We start from the raw sequence: 15758 nt of genomic DNA, 5'->3' as shown, positions 1-15758 counted from the left end.
TAAGGTGTTAAATTTATTCCCTTTTTTATTCTTGTTATATATATGGAAAAAAAAATGAATTTGCATGTGATAAAATCATAATGAAATCTTCTTTTCAAAGGGCAAAATTATTCAGCAGATGCAGAAATTATGTGCCGTACAGTAGCTGAGGGGATTCTGCTATGAGAAAATTCAAGTTGCCGATTTTCATCGAAACGTACACGATAAATAGCTTCGGCCTCCATAGTCGAATAAATGCGAAACGTAATTTTTGTGACTCATCACTCTTTGAACATTTCGAATAAAACCAAGATCGCCTTATTTTTAGTAAAGAAGCACGGATACTTTAAAAACGCCCAGAACTGCCAAAATAAAACTTTTTTTTTCCTTCTTTTTTTTAAAAATCTTTTTAATTAGAAGTGAGAGAACAATCATGCCTGTAACCCACTTGGGCGTATTGCGAAGAATATTCTCCCTACACCTGTTTCCGCTGGTATTAACTGGCGGGAACTGGTTTTAGTTTCGAGTTCTATTTCAAAAGCCAGCCCGCTTCCTCTATGAAATAAATCGCAGCCAAGAGGAAATCGTCGGGACATCCCTTCGTCAAATATCGAGGAAATGTATGAATAATGAATACTTTTTAATATTCAAAACGACAATTATGACGCTGGTGTGACGTCTTCATTTACGTAATAGGACCGTCTTAAAGACTTTGGAATATATATAAAAAATTCTTTCATTTTTTTTTTAATTGAGCCGCAGGTTTAGAAAGTATTTAACCAGCAACAAACAGACAAGAGGATGAAATGATGCAAGGAATTGAAATGTACAGATTATTAGATTTTCAGCAAAAGAAAACAGTTTAATGCATAAAAATATTTTATTTCTTAAATCATATTTAATATTTAAAAACTTACTCCAGTGTTGCATTATAAAAATTCGCAAAAACTGAGAATAAGGCAGTGATTTTAAAAATTTTCATCTAGGCGCAAAATTGTCAATAAATTTGCAATTTTTAATAAAGTTTAAAACTTCTAAAATATTCAAGGAATTTGTCTGTTTTATAACCGAGATAATTCTTCGTGGCAAGTTTATATATATATATAGTTTGAAATCATCGCATTGCTTCAAGTGTAAATGTGCTTCCTTTTTTTTTTTTTTTTTTTAAATTTTCTTCGTTAAACAGTGCTTAAATCTAAAATTAATTTAAAACAGGGTTGCGATTCTGACTGAAAACTTATTCCGTAGAAAAAAAAAAAAAAAAAAAAAACTGAATAAAATGGAAGAAACTAGACAGAACATAAATTAAAAGTGGTCAATGCAATTGTCAAGCAATAAGTAACAGGATAGTTTCGAATTAAATTCAAAATAGTGGTAAAAAAATTTGCATATCTACTTATCTTTTTTAAATAAACTATTTTTATGTTATTTATTTTGTATTTATGCAGAGTTTTTAAGCATATATATGTTATTATAGAAGTCTGTTTGATTACTCTAACTCAACAGTATTTGATTATAAAATAAACAAGCCTTTTGTAAGTGTTTATCCACTAGAAACCTTTGCCCCCTCCTTGCCAACCCAATACCTCCTAGAAGGTATTGGCCAACCCCGGCAATTGATTCTCATTTATCTTTGTTTATATCTTCCTTTAAATGTCAGCATTTTTCTCAAAAACACAGAACATTTTGGTTTCACAATATACAATTATTGTAGCTTTATGTAAGAACATATATGTTAATCGTAACGAAATAGACGATTATCTAGATCTGAAAAATAATCACCTGTACTGGAGAGAAAAATTAACCTAAGTAATACAGACTTTGATTAATAGGATAAGAGATAAATGAAAAGTAATTTTATTCGTTGAAAAGACTTAAAAAGAATTCAAACCGGGAACGGTTTTTATAACTATTTATGAATTTCTTTTTATTTATTTCACCATGAACGTTAAGATTTATATCTGGCAACAAGTAAACTATCTCTCTCTCTCTTTTTTTGTTGCTACTTTTGATTGGTATCTACTGGAGCGCGAACGAAAATAAAGAACTTGTGAGGGAAGAATAAATTTCCTACAACAATAGATAGTTATAATATTGAAAGCAAAAAGCTTTTTTTTTTAAAAAAATCACAAATAGCACTTAAATTTACAATAACTTTGAAACAAATAAGAATTTCGAAAAAGAAAAAAAAATTTATCATTAAAATTATAATACAAAATGGCCCTAACAGCACCCCAAATTTCAACTCTGCAATTACATTTCAGCAGACAGTAGATTGGACAATGTGATTCTTTTCTATTACAAGTTTAACAGTTGAACTAATAATCAAATTGTATTTCTATTTAATCGAATTCCTTGTATATTTTTCTACACACCTTCTTAATTTCAAGTTTCTGAATCCCTTTAATTTCGAGCAGCAAAGCAAAAAGAAAAAAGTGACAAAAAAATTCTCAAAAAAGCCATTAAATTTGCAATAACTTAAGAACGAATTAAAATTTCGAATAAAAAAAAAACTATCCACAAAATGGCCCGATCAGCATGTCAAATTTCATTTGCATTTCACCGCATAGTAAAAAGAGACCATTTTTTTTCACTACATGTTGAAAAGTTAATAATTCTGGAATTATTAAATAAATAATCCCAAGAAACTGAAGTGGTAAGATATTCTTAATGAAAGACTTTATTCGTTTCAAATATATACAAATTGGAAAGAACAGTCATTTCAAGCGCTCAAAAATAGGCCCCCATTTTCAAGATCTTCTCATTTCTCATCAATTCTTGAAAATAGGCGTCTATTTGTGAGCGTTTGAAACGCGTGTACTGTTATTTCCAATTTGTATATTTTTGAAGCGAATGAAGTTTTTTAATCAAGTAGTTCTCGAATCGTAATTTTTTTATTATTTATTATTCAATCAAACTTCTAGCACATTTTTCAATATACCATCGTAATTTCGAGTTTCTAAATCTTGTAGATTTTGAACATCAAAATAGAAGAAAAAAAAAGGAAAAAAAAATAGAATAAAAAGTGAGAATTTTTTTTAAAGCACTTTATGTAATTATAAATTTAGGCTTTTCTAGAGTTCGTAACGTAAAATATTAAAAAAAAATTTTTTTTTAACTTTTAATGCATTCATTATTTTTTTGTATTGTGGCATCTTACTTTTCGCTAATTCCATCAATATTATTTATGCAAGATTGCAATAATAACAAGATTAACCCTTTGTTTAGTGCTTGATATTTCTTTTTGTAAAAGTTTCTTTTATTTCTTTCACTTGGGTAGAAGAAACCTATTTTTTCTGAGGTTGTTTTTTTCTACAGTGGAAGACACTTATATATTCCTGATTTAAAATGATATTTTTTGTTCCTTCATAAAATTATAAATTTAGGCTTTTCTATATTTCTTTGCGTAAAATATTTAAGTTTTTTTTTTTGATTTTAAGATATTTTTTTTCTTTCAATTGTGGCATTTTAATTTTCGCTTATTTAAAAGTAACGCATTAAATAGCTTCGAAACCACTATTATTTATGCAAGATTGCAATAGTAGCAAGTTTAAACTTCTGTTGAATGTTGATATTTTTTTTTTAAAGTTTCTTTTATTTCTATCACAAGAGTGGAAGAAAGCTATTTTGTTTGACACATCTCATCCCTGATTTAAAATGAAATTTTTTTTCTTGATAAAATAAACATAATAACGATTGTAATTCTCCACCATTACAAACTGAATAAGAACATTCCTCGTGTTGAACGCAGCAATAGAAGACGATGAAGACCTTGGCCGGCCACAACAGGAAAAGCTATTAATTCAGTCATCAAATAATAAAAATGCTCAAATGAAACATTAATGGATACTTCTAGAGATGAAGTGTCAGGGGCTATAAATTATTCTTTTGTCATGTTTCATTAATTAATCGAATAATAGAATCTTATAACGTCACGTGGTCGAAAATAATGTAGCTGGTTGCTTTCCCCCCCACAATTCCCTCTGCACTGAACTCGATTTTATTGGTTTCGTTCGCTTTCTCCTACGTTTATTATTATTTCCGAAATGTATTGTTAGGATGGGGTATCGGGATTGGGGTATAGCGTAATTTTTGTGCGAGGTTTCCTGATTTTAGACTTTTCCTTCGAAATAATAATTACCGGGAAAATTCTCATTAAGTCGTATGTTTTGACGAAGCTAAATATTTGTGTAAAAAAACCCGCTATAATGGACCTTTTTCGCGTATTCGCAAATTTTTAGAAAATTTATATATTTAATTGTAAAAACATAACACTTTGAAGTTACACAAAGTTTAATCATTTTGAAATTTCTTTCTATTTTATGATGTTGTAATAAGTATTTCATTGATTAATATTTGATTGTTATGCATGTAATTCAACAAAATTTCAAATTTGGCAAAAAAAAAAAAAAAAAAAGAATAATTAAAAAAAATAAATAAATAAATAAATAAAAAAAGGAAACCGGGGAGAAACTAATATTTTTAGTGCTTATCAAAAATGTTTGGTTACCATGAAAATTTTAAAAGCCATGGCTAAATACTTATGCTAAGTAATAAAGCTTTCAATTAATATATATTATCTTTAGAAGTTCATTTTCAGGAAAACGTAGATCAATAAACGAAAAAAAAATCAACACATGAAAACAACAGAGTATTACACAATGTGTAATAAATAGATTTCTCCGTTCTCATTGGTTAATCAACCCTATAGCCAGATTTGGGTCGAAAATTTATTTCAAAACAAATCGAAATGAAAACGCTTGTGCACTATCATTATTTTGTAATTTTACGAACACAATAATTAAAATTGTTTTTGGTCTAAAAATTTTTTTCAAACCTTAATGTCAAGTCAGATTAACACTAATTCTACTTAAATAAGTTACGTTGTGTTTATTAATCTTTAAAGTAAAGATTGCAGTGAACTTATCGAAAGTAATACAAGCTATATTTTTATAACTGTTCCGAAATGTTTGTCCTTATTGAATTGTTTGTGTTCAGATAAAGTGCTATCGTTTTTTTACAATATGAAAGTTCAGTTTGTTTTGTTTACTAAAAATCACCTTTAAGATTTAACTCAAAGAATTCATCTTTATTGTTAAAGATTAATCTTTATTAGTATAATAACTTATATGGAAACTGTTAATCTATTTAAAAACAATTGATAAAAAACGATCGATGAACTAAAACGAAAACATTCTTTAAAGCATACTCTTTGGCACTTCGGAAAACTCTTTGGAATCAATTTATACGTTTTAATTAATAATAAAAAAAGCATTAAGATTTTGTGTTTTCTTATTTAATATCCGAGTTTTATCGAATATTTTTTTTTTAATTCTTTGAAAAAGACTGGTACGCTCTCAAAACATGTAGGCAATTCTATGCTGAAAGTTTTATTCAAATGGCAATAATTAGTACAAAATTCAAATCTACTTCGGAAGTAAAATTTATGTAAGTATTATTTAACTTTTGATCAGCCGACCCAATTGAGAGTTTACGGCTAACACTCACTGTTCAACTCCGTAGCCTCGTAATTGAAAAACCAACCCAGAAGACAAGAGAGCTGCTGGATCAAGTATTGAGAGAAATCAGCCATCGTAAAGTACTTTTTGATGTAACTAACCAATATTTGCATTACATGTAGAGAAAAACCATTAAAAGCTTCCACCATTAACCAGGGGTCTGTTTAGAAGAAATTTGGGTCCGTTAACGGACCCTTCACAAAATATCTTTTCATAAAAACGGACCCTTCACAAAATATTTTAACTTAAAAACGGACCCTTCACAAAATGATTTTTCTTTTAATCGGACCTTTCACAATTTTTTTTATCTTCATTATTATTTTGTTAATCGAATAAATCCTTCCCAGGGCAGAAAACAAGAAAGATGGATTATAAACGTTGTCTTCGGCAGAGGATTCTTCCATTATTCGTCCGGAATTTGAATATTATGCGTTCAGCAGTATCTATAGGTTAAATACCAAATATTTGTATGTTGCATCTCTAATTTAGAAGCAGCAATTGCTGTTTATTTTTGAAAATTTAATTTTTTTATTATAATTTTACAGTGCCGAGCCTAATCTTGTATCTATTTAAAATTTAAAAACACATTGAAAAAGTTTTTTTTTTTTGCAATAACGGACCCTATTTGCACAAATTCATAAAAGCGGACCCTGGTTGAAAGAATGTGAGTAATTTTTTCACAATTTCGTGAAAAACGGACCTTTCACAAAATGTCTGGACAGACCCCTGCATTAACCCTATAGGGGATTCTAACACATGATCAGTCAGCACCGAGGTTGGTGCGAGCCGGGAGCCGAATTAGCACCAACCAGCCACTGCTTCGATTCGAATTTGGGTCACCTCATTGGAAACCCTGAGCCATAGCGGCTCTATGAAAGTATTAAATTTTAACCGACACAGCGTTAAAAAAAGTAACAATCTTTATAAAAATAATTAATTTATTAATTTCAGAAGACCAAATATCGGTCATAAATTATCGCATTTAATATCATAGTATTAACACTCGAAAAAGAAAAATATCTCACATAAAAGAAAAAACTGATGTTTCTTGAATTTACGTATCGAAGTTCAGTTTTTATTTTATTTCAGACTTCGTAATATAGTTAAACTTTTTAAAGATAATGTTGAAGTTTATGCGATTACAAAAATAAATTTCTCACACGTCTACTCATTTTAAGTCAATGGGACACCTGCAAGTGACGTATTGTGGGCAGGGTTGGCAAGATTTTGCCGCAGGTGGAAAAAACCATGGTAAATACCGGTAAAAACCGTCCTGGCAAAAACAGGTTTTTGCCAACCAAAGTGGCAAAAACCTATATTTTCCAAGATGAGAGGACAAAAACACATTTTTGATACAAAATTATTCCTAAAATTGAAATATATACTATGAATATAAATAATTACAAAAAAATTAACAAAACTATTTTTCCATAATTAAATGATAATGTATCATTTTAGTAGTATAAAACATTATTGATTGGAAAATTTGTGATTATTCTCTTTTTTCCAGTGAAATAAACTTATTTTAAATCAGGGTTGGGTATTTGACGTCAAAAAGTGGTTTTTGACATGACAAGGGTATAATACTGGTTTAAACCGTCAAAAACCCGTCAAAAATGTCAAAAACTAAAGTTTGCCAAAAAAATATATAAACTTCAAAACTACCAACAGTTGCCATGCATTATATTGAAATTTAATTATACTATAGGTAATCAGCAGGTTTTAAGATATTTTTTAATTAAAATTAAGGTAAAAGAACAGATTTAAAATCTCAGAAATTTATATTCAAATGCATGTGCAGAAAAATTTTGCACAAAATTTTTTTAAATATTTATATTTTGAAAAAAAAAATTTTTTTTTTTTGATACTTAAGAAAATTAAAAGTTTATTACTATGCATTTTTGACATATAAGGAACATATAACTAATATTTATAAGGAACTTACAAGTTATGTTGTATAAATACAAACTTGATACAAGTGTATGAAAAAAAAATTTAATGTTATACCGAATATCTTTTAATCCAGTATGTTAATTTGAATTTAAAAGTAGTTATATTTGGGAATAATGATAAATATAATTCATATTGTTTATTATATTTATTTATAATTATTACACTTACCATTTTAAAACAATTTTTACCTCTTAATTTGTTTCCCCCACTTGTATTAAGAATACAAATAATGCATATCTTGAAAGCAAGAAGTAATTATTCAACAGCTGAATATTTAGATATTCAACAAAACTATGTATATAGTATTCAGCAAAATGAAATTCACAAGTATTTGGATAAACTAAATTTTCAGCATAGTAAATGAATAGGCTGAATATACTGTAAATCGACACTAACTACTCTGTGTATTTAACAGAAAGCACTTAAATTTGTATTGTCTTATGTTAAAAAGATTATTAAGAAGATTTAAAAGAATATTAAAAAGATTTTTCTCTGCAGATTTTCAATAACACATGAAAATGAATACATAATTTTACAAAAGATGTGAGCTTTCAAAAGTACAAGATTTTAGTTACTATTCAAAATATAAGTGTTTCTTCAAAATTTTAAATTTGTTTTTTCTAGAACATATTTAGAAACACTATCCTTTATAAAAAATATATAAATTTTATGTAGTAATTAAATTTCACATATGAATATAGGTTTTTGACATTTTCGACATTTTTGACAGTGAGGTTTTTGACGTGACGGTTTAAACCATGGTTTAAACTGTCAAAAACTGTCACATGTCAAAAACTGTCACATGTCAAAAACCTGCCAACCCTGTTTTAAATTAATACAAATATAATTTAAAGCATAAAATATCTATCAACATGTGTAGTTAATTATTGTACAAATAATAATTTTTATAATAAATAATAGTATTATACAAATAATAATATTTATTTGTAAAAAAAAACATTTATTTTAGGATTCTGAAATGAAAAGAGATCAAAAACTTTCAATCTTTTAAAAATTATTACCCTTAGGTATATTAATTATTAATATGTTAAAAATAATTTTTTCATGTAATTTATCAAAATTATTATTCCTTATGATTGATTTAAATTTGTTTAAAGTATTTTGTAATAATATTTAATTAGCAATTTAGATAATTTGGTTTTTGCCGGTTTTTACCACTGTCCTGGCAAAAACCCCTTTTTGCCGGCAAAAACTCCAACCCTGATTGTGGGTATATCGATCCTGATTGGTTGTTGAAAGGGGACATTTGTTTACGTTTGTAACCGTTCTTTCCATTCTATTTCGAGTAAGCCAAGTCCGTCAAGTATCAATTCTCTTAAGTGACACATTCTATATTCTTACACAAAGATTCTTTCGCAAAAATTTCAATTCTTTAACTATATATATCTTACTTAACACAAAGACAGGCACGAAGTTATCTAGAACATAAACAAACTGCATTATGCACCGAAGTTGCCAGATACATAAAGCGAAAATATATCAGTGTTATAAACGAATCTTATTTAAGTAGAAGACGTAGACGAGAAAGAAATTTAACAAACTCGATGCGTGGTTGTATTTAATCAACTTCAGTTTAATGGACATTCTGATTTATGTGAAAAAACTTAGTTCAACTTTAACACGCCATTTTGCCTAAAAACGATCAGCTGGAGTTGACGTCATAGGTCACATGTGTGGGTATTGTGATCTTCTTGAAGTGCAAGTACCCAATTGACATCTAAAAGCTACGTTCAATAAAAAAAAAAGTAATTTATACAAATAATTTTAAGGTGAAAGGCAACCGGAGCTTTTTCAACCCACCCATAAATTATGAGGCTGAATTATATTCATCCTTCCATTAAGTAGGAAAAAATTGTTCATTTGTTTTTACGCAAATATGAATTGTCTGTGTCAGCATAAAATATTCGTAAGAATTTCCAGGAAATTCTCTCTCTGATGCAGATGCATATAAATTGTTAGGAAAAATAAATAAATGCTATTACGTTATCAGAGGTTATTCTAAACTTGTTGTGAAAAGTCCTTGTTTTCTAAAATTGGGAATAAATCTTTTAACCCTTTCGTTACGCTCCGATGAAGTGACGTCACTGAAGGGTGCACTGCGCCGCGAAGTGTGCACATTGCATGTCAGTAAGCCGATGTTCGGATTTTACCCAACAATATGTTTAGAAATTTTGCAAGCATTATAAATAAAAATGCAATCGACTCACGAGGCATATTAATTTTGAAATTTAAAAAATTTCTTTTTAGTACTTGAAATTTCATGGCCTACTCCTGGTGTGTCTAAACTCACTTTTCAAATTAGTTATGGCGGTGAAAGGGGATTGGCGACGAAAAGTTTCTCCCGTTGTATGGCGTTCTCTTAAGCGCCGCATTCAAAATATACTTTTAGTAGTATTAATACAATATGGCTCAATGGAATATAGTTTGAAATGGAGTTGGAGATTAAGCCGATTATCAAACGGTAACATGCAGGCACCGGCTAAACACACATACAGTATCGAGTGGATGCCGGTTAACGCTGTTTTTCGAAGTTCTGTGGCCAAGGGATATAAAAAAAGGTGCCTTACACTCGAAGCAATGCGATGATTTTAAACAAGATATATAATCTTGCCGCGAAGAATATATATATAATCTTTAGAAAAGATATATAATCTTTTTTTTTAAATCGCCAATTTGGCGATATTTTTCCACCTAGATGAAAATTATTAAAATCACTGCTGTATTCTCAGTTTTTGCAAGTAAGTTTGTAAATATTTAAAAAATAGACAACAAACGCTTTTCATTTTCACGAAACTTAGGCTTTTCTTCATATTGACGTTTTGCGCCATTTTCAAAGTAAGCGTAGACAAGTGCTGGCTTTAGATAGGCTAAACTTGACCTACCAGTCATGAGCAACAGTTGCAAACTAGCAGCAGTTAATAAAAATAGCCTACGATTCGCAAAAAAGCATTTTATATCAAGATGAAGCCTTGGAAAAACAGCCTTAAATACGGCGCTCGTAACGAAAGGGTTAAAAATTTAGTGTATATGGATCTGCATTTGTGGAAAATTATAAAATTCAATGGTCTGCTCAGACTTTTTGTGAAAGATTCTTATTCAGTGAAATTAGGATAAAATCTACTTATATAATTATGATTGCATGCAAAAAATTAAAAAGCAACAATTAGAAACAATATTAAATAGAAAAAATTATTTAAAATTAAAAAAAAAAAAAAAAAAAACTGCGTAGTCCTTCAATGTTTTACACTAATGAGTAAAGTAAAACCTTAATTTATCATTACATGAAGAACTGCTAAGATATTAAATTAAAGAGCCACATACACTATTACAAATCGCATATTGAATTCAGTAATACAAATAACATACTAATTTTAATAATCAAATACTGTTAATTAAATACTCAAACTGACTCTTAAATAGTATGATATATTGATTTTTAAAATTCTGTATAAAAATAGTTTCTATTTTATTTTAATCTAGTCGATGTGAAAATTTTCTCATTTTCAGGGACCATAATACATTTAATGTGTTCAAATTAGTGTCGTTCATATTTAAATGATTGCAAAACAATTGTATTCGTGTTTTTTAGTTTCTTCCGTTTTTCCAGTGTTCTAATTAAAAAATAGGCTTCGTTTGAACAAAATGCCAAAACTGTCTAAAATAGAATTTCCGCACACAGAGCCCAGATTTAGAGAATAGAACAGAAGAAAATAAAGGCCTACATTTGTGAGGGGGGGGGGGAAACGGAAAAATTTTTTAACTAGAAAATTTCGTTTGAAAATAATGACTTAAGATGTCAAAGGATCCATTTTCAAAAGAAGATTTTTGTGAAGGGTCAGTTTTTATGATAAAATATTTGGTAAAAGAATCGATTTAACGATAAAAACATTTTGTGAAAAATCCGTTAACGGATCCAAAGAAGCTTTTTTTTTTTTTTAAAGTGATCCCTGGGTCTTGATTGTATGTTACAGCATATCAGTTTCATACAAAGAAAAACTATAGAAATGTTCTATACTACTATCCCTCCTCCTATAAAACTGTACTAAAATTTTACAGAACTGCAAAAAATAACTTTCATAAAACGGCACTAAAATTTACCAAAAACGTAGCTATTTACGAGTAGAGCTGTGCGATATACTGAGAATATCGGGACATCGATATTTTCTTTATTTTAAAAAAGTGATATTGAACTATACTTTTAGAGAATTTTTAATAATATACAGTGAATATAATGTTTTACGATTAATATCGAATACAATAACATCGCTAATACCACTGATATTTAAAACTATCGAATACTACAATATCGCAACGCAATCATAACATATTAATATTAATTCTAAACTTGGCCATAAGAAAAAAAAGAAGCCAAATCAACCATTAAGTAATTATTTTGACAATGTCACCAAAGCATCAATAAACATGAAATAAAACACCAGAAGTTACATTTCTTCTGGTGTTGTTATCTGGATGCTGTCACCGGACTCTCAACTTAAAGATAAGTTTTTCAAGTGCTCGCGTGTCAAATTGAAGTGATAAGTAAACAAACACTTATTAGATCCACGCGTCAACTACGATCATATTAAAAAAAAAAAAAAAAAAAAAAAAAAAACAAGCATTAATTTGCTAGACTACAAACACTCGAGAAAAAAATTTCCTGACTTATGTAACTAATAACATTTATTTTCTTATTAATTTTATAGTTTTGTTTAATTCATGTGCATTAATTTGCTATGAAATACCTTACTAAACCTGCACAAATTTGTTAAAAAAAATATAGAACTTACCAGAACTATAAACACAAATGAATTCTTCTCCCCAGATTTCTTGAGTAATTATACCCTGTCATTTTTCTCATTTCTCAAAATTCATTAAAATTTCCAGTTCTGTGGTTCTTTCGTAAATATATTTTTGAAAAGTATTTTAAAAATACAGCAAAAACTCGAGATAATGAATAGGAATATAACGAGAAATCTGCTGTTATGAAAATATGGTTTTACGTCAATTCGTCGTAGGCACAATTTTTCGTGGGACAACCGCCGCAGCGACGATTCGTCGTAGGCACAATTCGTCATATTTTTTCGCCTCATCGAAACATTTAGCAAAACCAAAAGCATGTTTGGCAGAAAACTTTGCAAATGATACCTGAAAACTCCCCTACTCTCCTCAGTGAGATTCTCCCTCTTTTAAGGGGAGAGATGGGGGTGATTTGATTAGGAGAATTGATTTTTCTCCTAACAGGCACGTGAGGCATTGTTTTACTGAATTGAATGAAATGAATTAACGAGATGATCGGACAAACAGTTTAGAAGTTTTATACAGGTTTTAGTAGGAAGTTACATGAGAGGTTTTATATACAAAAAGTACAAATTTGTATTTGTACCTATATTTACACACATCTAACATTGCTATTTAAACAATGGGAGGCATTCTTTAATAAGTAGCTTTTTATTAATCGAATAGGACCAAACAAAAGTTAATAGAATGAATAGTTTAAAAGAGCTTTATGTATAAAAAGAATTTTTATTCACTTGTAGTTATGTGCACTTTTTATATTGCTGTCTGAAAATGTGGGTACATTTACCGACATAATTTTTCATGCTTAATGGAATTAGATAAATTCAATCCGCTTTGAAATTATATGCGAATTTCTTCATAAAAAGTACAATTAAAAAAAATAGTTCTTTTTACATAAAAAATGCAACTTTTGTATAATTAGTTATTTGAAATATCCGACAATTAATTGAAAAATAACTTCTTTTTTTTAACGCACTGTAGACCTTAACCTTGTCACGGTACATTTTTCCACTTAATTTTGTAATTATTTATGATATCTATATAATAACATAATAAAGACGAAAAGGACAAAAGAAAAGAGAAATTAACGGAAAAAATTAAGAAAAATAACAAGTTTTATTTACTGCGCATAAGCTGCCAAGTACATCGAACTATAAAATTAGTTAAAAATATAGCGAAGACAAGGGGGGGGGGAAATATAAAGATGTTTTAAAAAAATATTCACAAACTTAAAAATTTAATAATGAAAGGCAGAATTAAATTTTAAAATAGACTTGAAAAAAAATTAGCATAGATAGAGATTAACGTGAAAGTGATAACGTGAAAAACCGATAATTAGATCAAAAGTTATTTAAAGTGCTTTTTTGTTTTTGTTTTGAGCACTGTATATTGGAAAAGTGGTAAGGGGAAAAAATATATTCCACCCCCCCCCCTCTTCAGTTAAGGGTGATCTTGGATGCATGATTTCGCAACTTAAAATATCGTCTGCACTATATTTAATTACTATATATGAGGTCAATCTCTCGAATTATTAAGATTGCGTTCTAGAACTTGAAAATTCGATGATTGGATCAAAAGTTATTAAAGGTGGTCTGTTTTTTTTGTTTTAGGCACTGCATATTGGAAAAGTGGTAAGTGGAATAAACAATATTCCCCACTTCCTTCAATTAGTGGTGCTGTTGGCAGGGCCTGACTAAGGCAGGGGCATACGGGGCAGTTGCCCCGGGTACCCTCATCAGAGGGGGCCTCCAAATCGAAAAGATAATTTATTTTACCTTTCCTTATTTATTGAACTTTTTTCTAAAATAAAATATCAGTACAGTGTAAAATTCGTAAGCTTTATGTTAGCTTCTTCATTAATCTATCGTATGAACACAAAAAATTTATATTTCTTAAATCCATGGCTTTCTAGGGTGGAATTTAGCTAAATTTTCTCAATTACGGTGGTCAAATTTGGCCAATGAAAAGCCGGTACTTTTACCTATAGCAAAATTTAAATACCTCCATTAAGTTCGATTCTTCATTACTGAAGTAGTAAAGCAAAGAGTTTTTTGCCCCGGGCCCCAATTAAGCTAAGTCGGGCCCTGACTGTTGGTCATCCCTGGTATACATACAGTCATAAAAAGAAGGAATTTCGATTGAAAAAAATATCTGTTCATTTTGAAAGTGGAAAGAAAAATAGAATTGAGAGAAATTTCTTTTCAGCTTCATGATCATTACTTCTAATCATATTCTAGGCCATAGAGTAACGAGGTCAATTTTTAACAATTGATGTCACGTGACAGGCTTCCAGTGACATAGTGTCGGCTGTTCAAAAAGGTGTTTCAAGGACGCGATGTATGATTATCTTGTAATGTCTTTAACTATGTTAGGCTTGAAAAATAAAAGTATTAGAAACACACAATTGTAAACATGTGGCTAAAGGGCCGTTTAAGTGTAATGTTAAATGATGAGTGACGATTTGTTTATTTGAATTTCATTTTTAAACAAAAAATAAAAAATTTCGAACCAAGCATTTCTTTTAAATGGACAAAGTAACCCGAGTTAACGATAATAATAAATTTACATATAAATATTAATTTAACTCTCGCCTAGACCAGTAACAGCAAGCTTCTTCTTCTTAAAAAAAAAAAAAAAAAAAAAAAAAGACGCCCAGGAAGAAATTTATTAATTTTAATCACATTAATTAATAATTTTTAATGATAATTAAATAAAAGTAATTAGAGTAATATAATTATTATACAAATAATTTTAACTTTTTCATAAACAAATTCTGCTTAAATAAATATTGAAAACAATTCTTAGTATGCCAAAGATATTTATCAATATATTTTGTGAATAAATATTTCATATTTACATACCATTTTATAATTTAGAAAATAAACTTAAGACATTTTATCGAAGAACTTCTATTCCTAAATTACTGAATTTTTATTTTTAAATCAACGACTAATTTTTATAACTATTACAAATAATGGATCAAGTGATTAACAACTTGAAAACTTTTTTTAATACTTGAGCTCAAAATCATGCAAAAAATTTAAAAAAAAACCTTTTAAAAGTTAATTTTCAGTTATTTTATATATTATAAACATAAAGTTTCCAAACATAAATGTTTTCGTTTTCAAGTATTTTGTTTAGGATAAAATGGTTCATCTCATTTATTGTTAATTTTATCAGGGTTTATTAAAATAAAGTAATTAAAAACAAAAATAGTATCAAAAACCATAAATACTAAAAAAATTGCCATGAAATTTCGACAAACTGAAAGAATGCTAACAAAGTAAATAATTTTTTAATTCATAATTAGGTAAGTAATAATTTTTTTTTAAAATTTTGCATTATTTTATCTTTAAACAGAATATTCACTGAACTGAACATAAAATAAATACACATATATCTAGGCATAAGTGTACATATTTATTCAGAAAAATAAAATAAGGGAGCACAGAAAAGACTCCCAATAGTCTCCTTTGTCTGAAAATAGTT

The 15758-nt window shown here is 28.6% G+C and overlaps 1 protein-coding gene across 2 annotated transcripts in view; it reads right to left on the bottom strand.

Annotated features, from left to right (window-relative positions):
• LOC107456568 (sodium/potassium-transporting ATPase subunit alpha-B) overlaps positions 1-15758 on the bottom strand; it is a 94034-nt gene that overhangs the window by 58827 nt on the left and 19449 nt on the right. The gene's annotated exons all lie outside the window — the stretch shown is intronic.

The sequence above is a fragment of the Parasteatoda tepidariorum genome, chromosome 8, assembly GCF_982258835.1.
Source record: "Parasteatoda tepidariorum strain Cologne lab strain chromosome 8, Ptep-v5.0, whole genome shotgun sequence".
NCBI lineage: Eukaryota > Metazoa > Arthropoda > Arachnida > Araneae > Theridiidae > Parasteatoda > Parasteatoda tepidariorum.
Note: the sequence above shows the minus strand (reverse complement) of the source record. Positions and strands in the feature narration are given on the sequence as shown.